The 9,930-nt window shown below is 38.6% G+C and overlaps 1 long non-coding RNA gene across 1 annotated transcript; it reads right to left on the bottom strand.

The window, feature by feature from the left end:
* Positions 1 to 1,796: 1,796 nt before the first annotated feature.
* LOC307005036 lies at positions 1,797 to 2,865 on the bottom strand. The gene is made up of 3 exons (XR_013799201.1): positions 2,714 to 2,865; positions 2,518 to 2,626; positions 1,797 to 2,418 (listed from the first exon to the last, which is right to left on the bottom strand). It is a non-coding gene; the product is annotated as an uncharacterized lncRNA (long non-coding RNA).
* Between the last annotated feature and the right edge of the window lie 7,065 nt (positions 2,866 to 9,930).

The raw sequence follows: 9,930 nt of genomic DNA, 5'->3' as shown, positions 1-9,930 counted from the left end.
TATAGGTAAAGTTAATCCAAAACACATTATGGACTTTGACTGATACATCATCAAACATAAATTTATTAAAAATTTGAATTAAAAGAAACTTTCAACCTACCTTTCATATGAATCCTGGCAGAGAAAGCACATGGCAGAAGAGCAGATCTGGAGACATCGTCACATCAGCCTGACTGAATGAAAAAGATAAAAATAGTAGATATAAATATCCTAACCTTTTTAACAGCTTTTGGAATGAACTTTTATATCTATGCTGTGGTGCATGTTGGAAGTTGGGAGAAACCAAGTGTAGATGATGAAGGGGAATGTTTTTTTATTTTATTTATTTATGTATTTGTTTTTAATTTAGGAAAGACAGTATGTATTCATGGCTGTTAAATAATAATTTGTGGATTAGGGCATGTACAGAAAGTTTATTATATTGAGATTAGGTTGTTTGTTGAATTTTTTCCTGGTTGTTTGTATTCCTGTCAGTGGTTGTGCCCATAAGTATAAATGCCCACAGGCTGATCCTGCACAGGATTGTCAGTCTGTGATGTAGTTTGGAGAGTGAAGAACCAACTGAAGTGAGGGTAAGACATTTATTTTAATGTTGTTTATTTTTCACTTGTACATAATTTGTTTTGTAGATCTCTACCCTTTTTGTATATTTGTATTTTCATATATTTTTTAGAAAGTTAATATTGAGCTAAAATGTGATGACCCAATCAAGAGTTTGATTGTGATTTGGAAGTGAGGAGCTGTGTCAAGAGATTGAAGACAATTACAGTTGGTACTCAACCAGAATAATACTTTTACCGCCGCCGTTCCCGTGTATTTGCTGCCTTTGACCGCTAAGAGGCGCTACAATCGCAGACTTTGAAAAGTGTCAGTTTATTCACCCAACCGGAACTGGACAAATACTTGATTCATTCTGTGCTTCTGACCTGTAATGCGCCTGAATCATAATCATACACTGTTCACTCATTGGCCAGAGGAGAACTGGCCCTCGACTGAGCCTGGGTTCTCCCAAGGTTTTTTTCTCCATTCTGTCCCTGATGGAGTTTTGGTTCCTTGCCGCTGTTGCCTTGCCTTCTGGCTTGCTTAGTTGGGGACATTTAATATTCAACAATATTATAGATCTGCCTTAAGGGTGGACGATGATGAAATTGTTATTTTATTTTTATTTTCATGTTATCACTGTGAAGCTGCTTTGATACAATCTGTATTGTAAAAAGCGCTATATAAATAAAGGTGACTTGACTGACTATTCTCTCTATTGCGTAATCTGCCGCCGCGCCGAGCATAAGAAGTAATCTTAACAGCGGTCTGACGATAGCGCAGTGATCAACGCAACTGCATTAGCCTCATGGAGCTTCAAGCGATGCGAGATCGAATCTCATCGTAGCCTACATGCTTTTGGCCGATAGCGTTTGTGTTTTACCGTTCTTGATGCTTAGATATGTAACTGTTTATTATGTAACTGTTTATTAAAGTCAAGCTTTTTGTTTAATTATCAATAACACATTACAAGATAAATTTGCTGCATTCCAGTAGAGCCGCTGCACAGACGACAAAACTGATGAAGGAAGATTGTCAGCCGATCGTGTCAGAAAATGTAAATGATGAAGCTAGTCTTTAATCTGCTAAATTATTGTTTTGTGAATCATTCACGAAATTGAGATGACTGACATTGATACCCGCCATATAAGTGTAGTGTAGGAAATATAAGCTGACTACGCCACCTCCTTATTTAAGGCAGGAGGAGCCCTCTAGAGATCACAAGACTGACTTTGGACAACAAATGTAGCTTGTAAAATGATAACAATTTTATTGTTCCAATAAAACCATCAAATGTTAAAACGTGTCAATAATAACATTCACAGAAGTTGGAATTAGCTCTCCTCAAGACTGCAAGAGGGTCGGGCCTGCCCCTGTGGACCTCCTATCACCTGTAAGAGACAGAAGAAAACAGAAGAAACCCCACAGCATACACCGCAAATAAGTAGTAACCTTTAAGTCACTATTTCAGTGCCAACCTTCAGTACACACCACACAGCAGTGTCACACCACCCAAATCACCTACACCGAAGGAGGTTTAGTGTAGATGCAGGCCCGGCCCTGTACAAAGTCTCTAAGCACTGGAACACACAAAAAGAGGAGAGCAGTACCAAAGCAACAAAGCAAATAACAAACAACATTTACGATCAAAGTCAGTATCAAATAACAATAAAAGCACAATATAAATCTAAAATAAACAAGAAACAGTGGCTGGTCTGCCCCTTTAACAGTAAAGGAAACATGCATGTGTTAATACACATCAATGCAGCCCATAATATAAAACAACCAAACAAAACATAGCCTACTTTAGCGAAAGTACACTGCAGCACAGTTACCCAATCTCAGCTCTCAATCCCCCAACATGATTGATAAAAGGTACTATAAAACAAGAGGAAAGATTACCACATCAAGTACATTTGAGTTTGATGCAATTAATATACAATAACGGTCGTTCTTAAAAATGTATACTTCGTTTACCGTTATTCAGCATTCCAACACGGCCATCAGCCCATTGAAGGTACCGCAGCAATAAATGTTTGTCTGCCTCGCTTCCCAGACAGAGAATACACCCTCTTAAATAATCAGCCTAAAAGAAGAAAATATAACAAAGATGGAATTGTGCCATCAAGGCGCAGTCACTCCACACAAACAAACCACACAACTAAAAACATACCTATATGAAAGGGTACAGGGGCTGCACGTTGAGCACAACAAACACACACCAGAACTGCAGAAAAACAACCACCTGTTGCTGTTGGAACCCTTTATGCGGTCTTAATGATAACCTGCACCTGAAACTGATTGCTGGCCAGTCTCCTCCCACATAAGGAAGACATTTTTAAAAACAGATCCTGGACATTGATTGAACAATACATATAAAAACCAATGAAAATGTAAAAGAACACAAAAATTAAGTTTGAAACCCCATTGCACATTTCAAGGTTTAAATAAAGTGTCAGGGCAGTTTATTTATATAAAACAGGGTTGCATTTAAGTAAGAAACACAATCTTATTCTTGCGTCATTTTAAAGGGACACTTCACCCATTTGCATTAAGCTTTGTATTGTTAGAAAGCCAGTCATACTCATATATTATAATGGTCGTGTTTTTTTCCTTTATTTTTCCCTGAGATGGGAGAAATAAGGATTTAAGTGTTTCACTTCCTGCTTATAATGACGTAAAAATGGTCATGTTAACTGTTCTGTTTTCTCTGTAGGTCTGAAATCTAAAGGGCTCTGATGTGATCTCTATCACTGAGATCGGATCGTTCATGTGGTCCTTTTACATCCAACGATCCATTTACAACGTGACCTGTGAAATTGAAACACTGTGTTCTAAATAAGCCCTATGTGTAAAGTGCTTTAATGAGTTTACTTAATTTGATCATTTTGTTCCAGTGAGATCCTGACACAACCTTGATTGGAATGGGTACTGCATGTGTTTGGTCTGTCTTTTGATTAGTGTTTTTTCAGGAGTTGTTTAGGGATATGAAAGCCATCTGCACTCAAGTGAGTCAGATCTAGTTTGATCATTCTTGCTGTCATTGTTGTGAATCTGTTTGAGTGTTTGATGGACTGACACCACTTTAATTGTTTTGTTCTTCTCTAATTGTTTATTTATTTTCTTTGATCTCTTGTATGGAGGCCTTTTCCTGCTGCTGATATCCAAGAGTGACTTAATTGTGATTTTCCTTTTGTTTTTGTGATTTGTCCACACTGACTGAAGACCTTGAACGTGGTCGATCCAGAGGGTGCATTTGTTCCATCGTTGTGGATGATTTATGATGTTTTGTCCCCGTTTAATCGTTTATATTGATTTATTGTGTGATTGGTAGTCTCTATTACTAACCCTAGTACCACCTTGGGCTTTAGAACGGGTGGTTTACTAGCCAACTGTTTATTGTAATTTGTGTGTGTAACTTTGTTTAACTTTCACGTGTCCGCCCTCTGTTCAGGTGCTGAGAACTGCCAGTGGGAGCAGTGCCCCTTGCGGTGGTGGGTCTGTGTGCTGTGGCTGCATGTTCAAGTGTGGTCATTTTCCTTGCGGTGCGTGTGTGTGTGTGTGAAATTCGGCACGTGTGATTGGGGTGTTTTTCATGGATGCTCATTGCTCGAGCCACTGGTAAGATTCCGCCCTGTTTTCCTCCTCTTTCGGGGGTGTGAGTGTTTTTCGAATAGAGTATCATGTGTGTGTGTGTTTTGTTATTTGGTTTGGTGTACAGTGCATTTTGTTTGCTGTGAAATCCCAATAATTTGTGTGGAGTGCATATTGTGTGTGTTCATTGAGTCTGAATGTGAAAAATAAAAATTCTATTTGTGTACTGGACCACTGTCTCTGGCTGATCCATCAACGAACTTGAGTGCCTTGTTAGAACAAAATAACTAATTCTTTGGGTGTAAATCCCATCGTGGCGTAGTCTGCTAACTGCCTGGGCCTAAGCCCTGTTAAGTGTATTCCACCTGCCACACACACATATATATATATATATACACAAATGATATATATATAGAACAAATGTTCCTTAAATATATACATGGGTGTGTATTTATATATACAAAATAATTATACACAGTACAACCCTAACCCTAATTTTATGTAAACAAACTTTTATTCTGGATGCGATTAATTCCGATTTATCGTTTCACAGCCCTACTATATGTGATGCGATCTGGGAAAACCCGTCGGATGTCGCGCTGGTACGTTTTCAGTAAGGTCTAAAAATAGATTTTTTTTTGTCAATTGGGTTTTCATTAAATTATTATTCTATAATATCTTGTCTATCATCTATGAATATGTCTTGGGAATCTATGCAAGCTGGAAAGACTGTATTTCTCTTTAAGAACACGCACGGCGGAGCGGAGGTGCAAAAACCTAAATCGCCCATATAGCTTTCCTTCTCTTAACACTACAAAGACAGTTCACCTATCAAAATAAACCACATAACCGAATAAAGGTCCCGCCAGTCCTGTGTAAACAACAATGGCATGCAAGTATTTATTTATTTATTTTTATCCAACGTTATTGTGCGATGCGGAGAAGAGAACAACGGAGTCTGAAGTAGCTGCTTGCTTAAAAGATATTTTGCTCGCCTCTTAATCGTCTAACTTCAAAATGGTTTTCACAGGATGAATTTTGAGTTCGTAAGCTTTTGAATGATATCTAATTTATGATGATTACTAAAATATGTGATATGATAAAAAGGCAATAAAAAAAGGGCGATCAGTCATCCCGCTAGCAGGACGTGACCGTTAATTAAACCTGTTTTTCTCAATTCTGTTCCTGAAAGTTATAGCGATCAGCCGACTTCAGATAATCATAACTTTAGTTACAGACATACGATAAAATAAATAAAAACAGATTTGGAAACCAGCTTTAATGTGGTATCAAAACCTGTAATATGTCAAATTTCATCATGTGGTGGGTTTTCCTAGATTGCATCACATATGAATTGACTTGATTTATTTATTACATTGCCTGTTGTATTCTTTTATGCATGTATAGAAGAAAATTATTGACAAATGTGTTTGAAACAAAAAAGCTGGCTTAATTATGTCACGGGGTGACAAATAATCCCCGGAACTATTCCCACCAGAGAAGTGTTCCCGCCGGGGCACTTTTAGTGTAACACTGTCCCCGGGCCGGTGTGTGTGTCTGTCGTCATGACAACTAAACGGCAGATTGGCAACAGGTGCGGGGACTTCACTCTGAGTGTCTGATTGAGGTGGCGCCAGTGTTTGGAGAGGATAAAACACAAGGGGAAGAGAAGGCTGTGTGTTCTCTCTCCGTGTTGTGTTGTTGTTTCTTTGTCTTCCCCCGTCGATCTGGTGTGGTTCTCTCCCGTTGGGAAACGTTTGTAGAGTGTTGCAGCTGAAGGGTCATCGTGAAAGAAGAGGAGTGTCGCTTGTGGGATCCGAGGGCAGTTTTTGAAGAGTGGAATTCGTCGCCTGGACTGGAAAAGAGTGAGATGAGTGATTGACAAATTGAATCTCATAAACGCATGTTTTCTACACTAAATTGGATACTGGTTTGGAGTGCTCGGATCACGTGGTACACATCGCACTGAGTGAAATATACTGATTCCTTGTCGATCTCTTGCCTCCTCCTTGGCCATCGGAAACAGCGAAGTGAAGCCCGCTTGTAGTGGTAAGGAAATTATTCAGAACATCTGTCCCAACTCTGACGATCATCGGCTCTTCAGATCGAGACCTCTGGGTGAGTGTTGGCCTTATTTTGCACTTGAAGAGTGGATTTGTAGTGCTGGAATTGACGTTTCCCATCACGTTGCATGTTTGGAGTTGGACTGTCGTGTGTGTGTGGAAGATTGATCCTTTATCGCCGTGCACTCCCCATGTGTCATGCTGGTCTACCGTTCATCATAAGAGCCTAGTAAGATCGATTGTAGTCACCTGTCCACCAGAGGAGAACTGGCCCCCGACTGAGCCTGGGTTCTCCCAAGTTTTTTTTTTCTCCATTAGGTCACCTGATGGAGTTTTAGGTCACCATTGGGTCACCTGATGGAGTTTTCCGTTTCCTTGCCACTGTTGCCTTTGGCTTGCTCAGTTGGGGATATTCAATTTAATGAATCAATCAATATTACTAGTGATTAGCATTACCAAACATGGACGTTTTATTATTATTTTAATTAATACTGTGAAGCTGCTTTGATACAATCTGTATTGTGAAAAGCGCTATACAAATATTCTTGACTTGACTTGACTTGACTTGACCTGTTGGATGTTAGAAGGAAAAGCCCCCGTGTGCACACTACACGTGAGAACTGTTTACCTCTGCTTGAAGTTTTTATGCTGTCTGTTCCAGTGAAAGCCCCGCTCAGCTATTGACTCTGTCTCCTCCCACCCATGTGAGAGCTGTTCACCTCTATTTGAAGTGTTGATTCTGTCTGTGCCAGCGAAAGCCCCGCTCAGCTTGCGACTTGAGTCTGCTGCAGCCCTGAAACCCACCTGTATGGTGCGAAGTGCCCGCCTTTTACAACCCACGTGAGAACTGTACATCTCTGCTGGAGGTCCTGATCCGGCCTGTTCAAAGAGAGTTCTGCTCCGCCGACGACCCTGAGGTTGCTGTGGCCCGGAGGCCCCTTGTGTGGTGTTCGTCACTTACCACTGTGAGTCTGGTACTAGTGCCAGGAGGAAGTGAGCCCTGATCCACCTACTCACCTGAGATACCCACCTGTTTGTCACTTACCACTGGGAGTTGGCACCAGTGCCAGAAGGAAGTGAGCCTGACCATCTACTCACCTGTGATCCCCACCTGTTCAGTACTTACCCCTGTGAGTTTGGCACCAGCGCCAGAGGCAAGTGAGCCCTGACCCATCTACTCCCCTGTGATACCCACCGGTCCATCACTTACCACGGTGTCGCCTTGGATTCCTGGGAAGGAAGGAAGAGGATTTTAGATTAGGATTTTCAAATTACTTTTATATATTAAATCTTGTCATTCTTTTTATTCCTGTCTCCTGCCTCCTCCTTTGACGCGCTCCTCAGGGTGATCCTGGTCCAGGGGTGGGTGCAGTCTGGCTTGGCCCACCTCGACCTGTGACAATTACAGTAATTGTAAAAAAAATAAAAATGGATTGCATTAACCGTGCTTGCATTTTAATGCATTGTATTTTTAGGGCTTGCATTTTTATGGGCTGAAATTCGACATGTCTCCAACTTCTTAAACAAATGTTACTGTTGAGAGGGAGCGTGTACTTGTACAAGAATGCCATGTTCCTTCTCAGCAAGCAGTCAGTGCAAATCTTCACTACATTAATGCCTTTTATATTTATGCTTTATAAAGATGTGCAAGTAATTTGCTTTGTACAACACCATATTCCTGAAATTGCTGCTTTTGTAGTTGTGCCTTTACTTCATGTATCCAATTTTAGACTTGTTTGTCTATGTCTATTGTCAATATCCCTTTTGTATTTGTGCATTTTCCCATCTTTGTATTTATTTTATTCCTATCTATTGTCTTTGCATTTGTATTAATGACTTCTTTGCATTTTTTCTAAGCCTATTTTTACTTATAAAAAAAAAAAATTAAGATTGAATGTCTTCCATCCATCTTTCAGTTCATTTTTGCTCTTATATTTTTATTTTAGCATTTAATGTTTTTTATTTTTTATTTTTTTATTATATAGTTTTCTCTTGTTTCTTGCACTGTCTGTCTGCATTTTATGACATTTTTTGCCCCTTCTTATATTGTAAAGCTTTGTATGAAAGTTGTAAAGTTAGTTGTCTTGTATTTTGTTACACTTTATTTTGTTTGTTTTCATTTTAAATTCTTTTTTTTACTTTGGTTATGGTCCATATTTCTATTTTCCATGTTCTGTTTTTTAAAGCTTTTGTTACCACCCTTTAATGATGTTACTTGTGCCCTTATGACACTTTATGTAATTTGTTATGCCCTATTTGTAAATCCTAACCCTTTTATTTACATTTTCAAAATGACTTTAAAGTACTTGTCATGCCTATGTTCTGTTTTGGTTTATTTTGTGTTCCCATTAGCCTGTGTTGGCCGGTCCTTCCAGCTGTTTAGGCAGCAGTGTTGGTCAAGTTACTTGGAAATAGTAATTAGTTACTGATTACTGATTACTTCTCCAAGAAAGTAATCCAGTTACTTTACTGATTACTTATTTTCAAAAGTAATTAGTTACTTTACTAGTTACTTTACTAGTTACTTTACTTCAAAAACATGATGCACGACCTGAATACGCTATAAAAGCAGACCTTTCAGCCTAATTCTATTCTTTCTGCAAATTCCATCATCTAAAATTGAATCAAATTAAACATTCTCTTTTTTAAAACTTTTTTAATTAGTTTCAATATTTTAACTTTATGCACATTGCATCAACCAAAAAATGTAATTAAATGCAACTGTCTCATACTTGAAGAAAAATGTTGAACTTTTAACCAATTTCTGCAGAGTCCACCATATTTTAACGAAATACACAAAGTCCTTCTTCTGTTAACTTATATTTCTGCATATTCCAGCATATAAAAATGCAAATATTTTTTTGTAAAATCCTCTATTCGAATAGATTCAAATAAAATACAGCAATAAAATAATTAAAATGAAAGTCTCTCAGACGTAGAAAGCCTTTCTTTAAAGTGAATTTCGTTTTGTATAAATTGTATCTTAATTTTAATAAATATTGCATCAACCAATTGCATGTATTTAATAAATAAAAAGCAAATATAGCAGACAATATAATAACCGTGACATTGAGGCGGTAGCGCGCCGCGTTCACTTGCATTGCATTGTTAAAAGCCTTTCTTTAAAGTGAATTTCGTTTTGAATAAATTCAATTCTTTTTGTATCTTATTTTAATAAATGTTTCATTTAACAAATACAAGGCAAATATAGCAGACAATAACCGTGACATGGAGGAGCCGGCGCACCGCGTTCACTTTCACTTTCATTGTTAACTAGAGCGCGCACCTCATAAATGAATGAAACTCAGCGTAGGCCGATGTCTCATGATAAATTAGCATTAAATATCTTTGCTGCATCCTTTCTAGAACAGACAAGGGCTTTCTCGCGGCTCGCACCAGCATTTACGGATGATGAGTTTTGTGATGCGGTTGCGGATTAAATAAATAATACCCCATTCGCGCAGCTCTATCGATAACAACATTGAACACTAGGCTACACAAATAGTATTTTTTTTTATTTTTTAGGCGATTAATTTTCCATAGTGACATAGGAGGTGCCGGATCCAATAAAAAAGGTTCCGTATCCAACGTCGGGCGTGTTCCGGCTCAAATTAAGTCACGACTCACGAGACAGTCTAACGAAACAAAATCACAGTAACGCAGTAACGCAGCCTCCTTACGGGAAAGTAACAGTAATCTAATTACTGTTTTTGCAATTGTAATCCCTTACTTT

Source organism: Phoxinus phoxinus (assembly GCF_949152265.1).
Source record: "Phoxinus phoxinus genome assembly, chromosome: 1".
Taxonomy (NCBI): Eukaryota; Metazoa; Chordata; class Actinopteri; order Cypriniformes; family Leuciscidae; genus Phoxinus; species Phoxinus phoxinus.
This window is presented reverse-complemented; position numbering and strand designations above follow the sequence as displayed.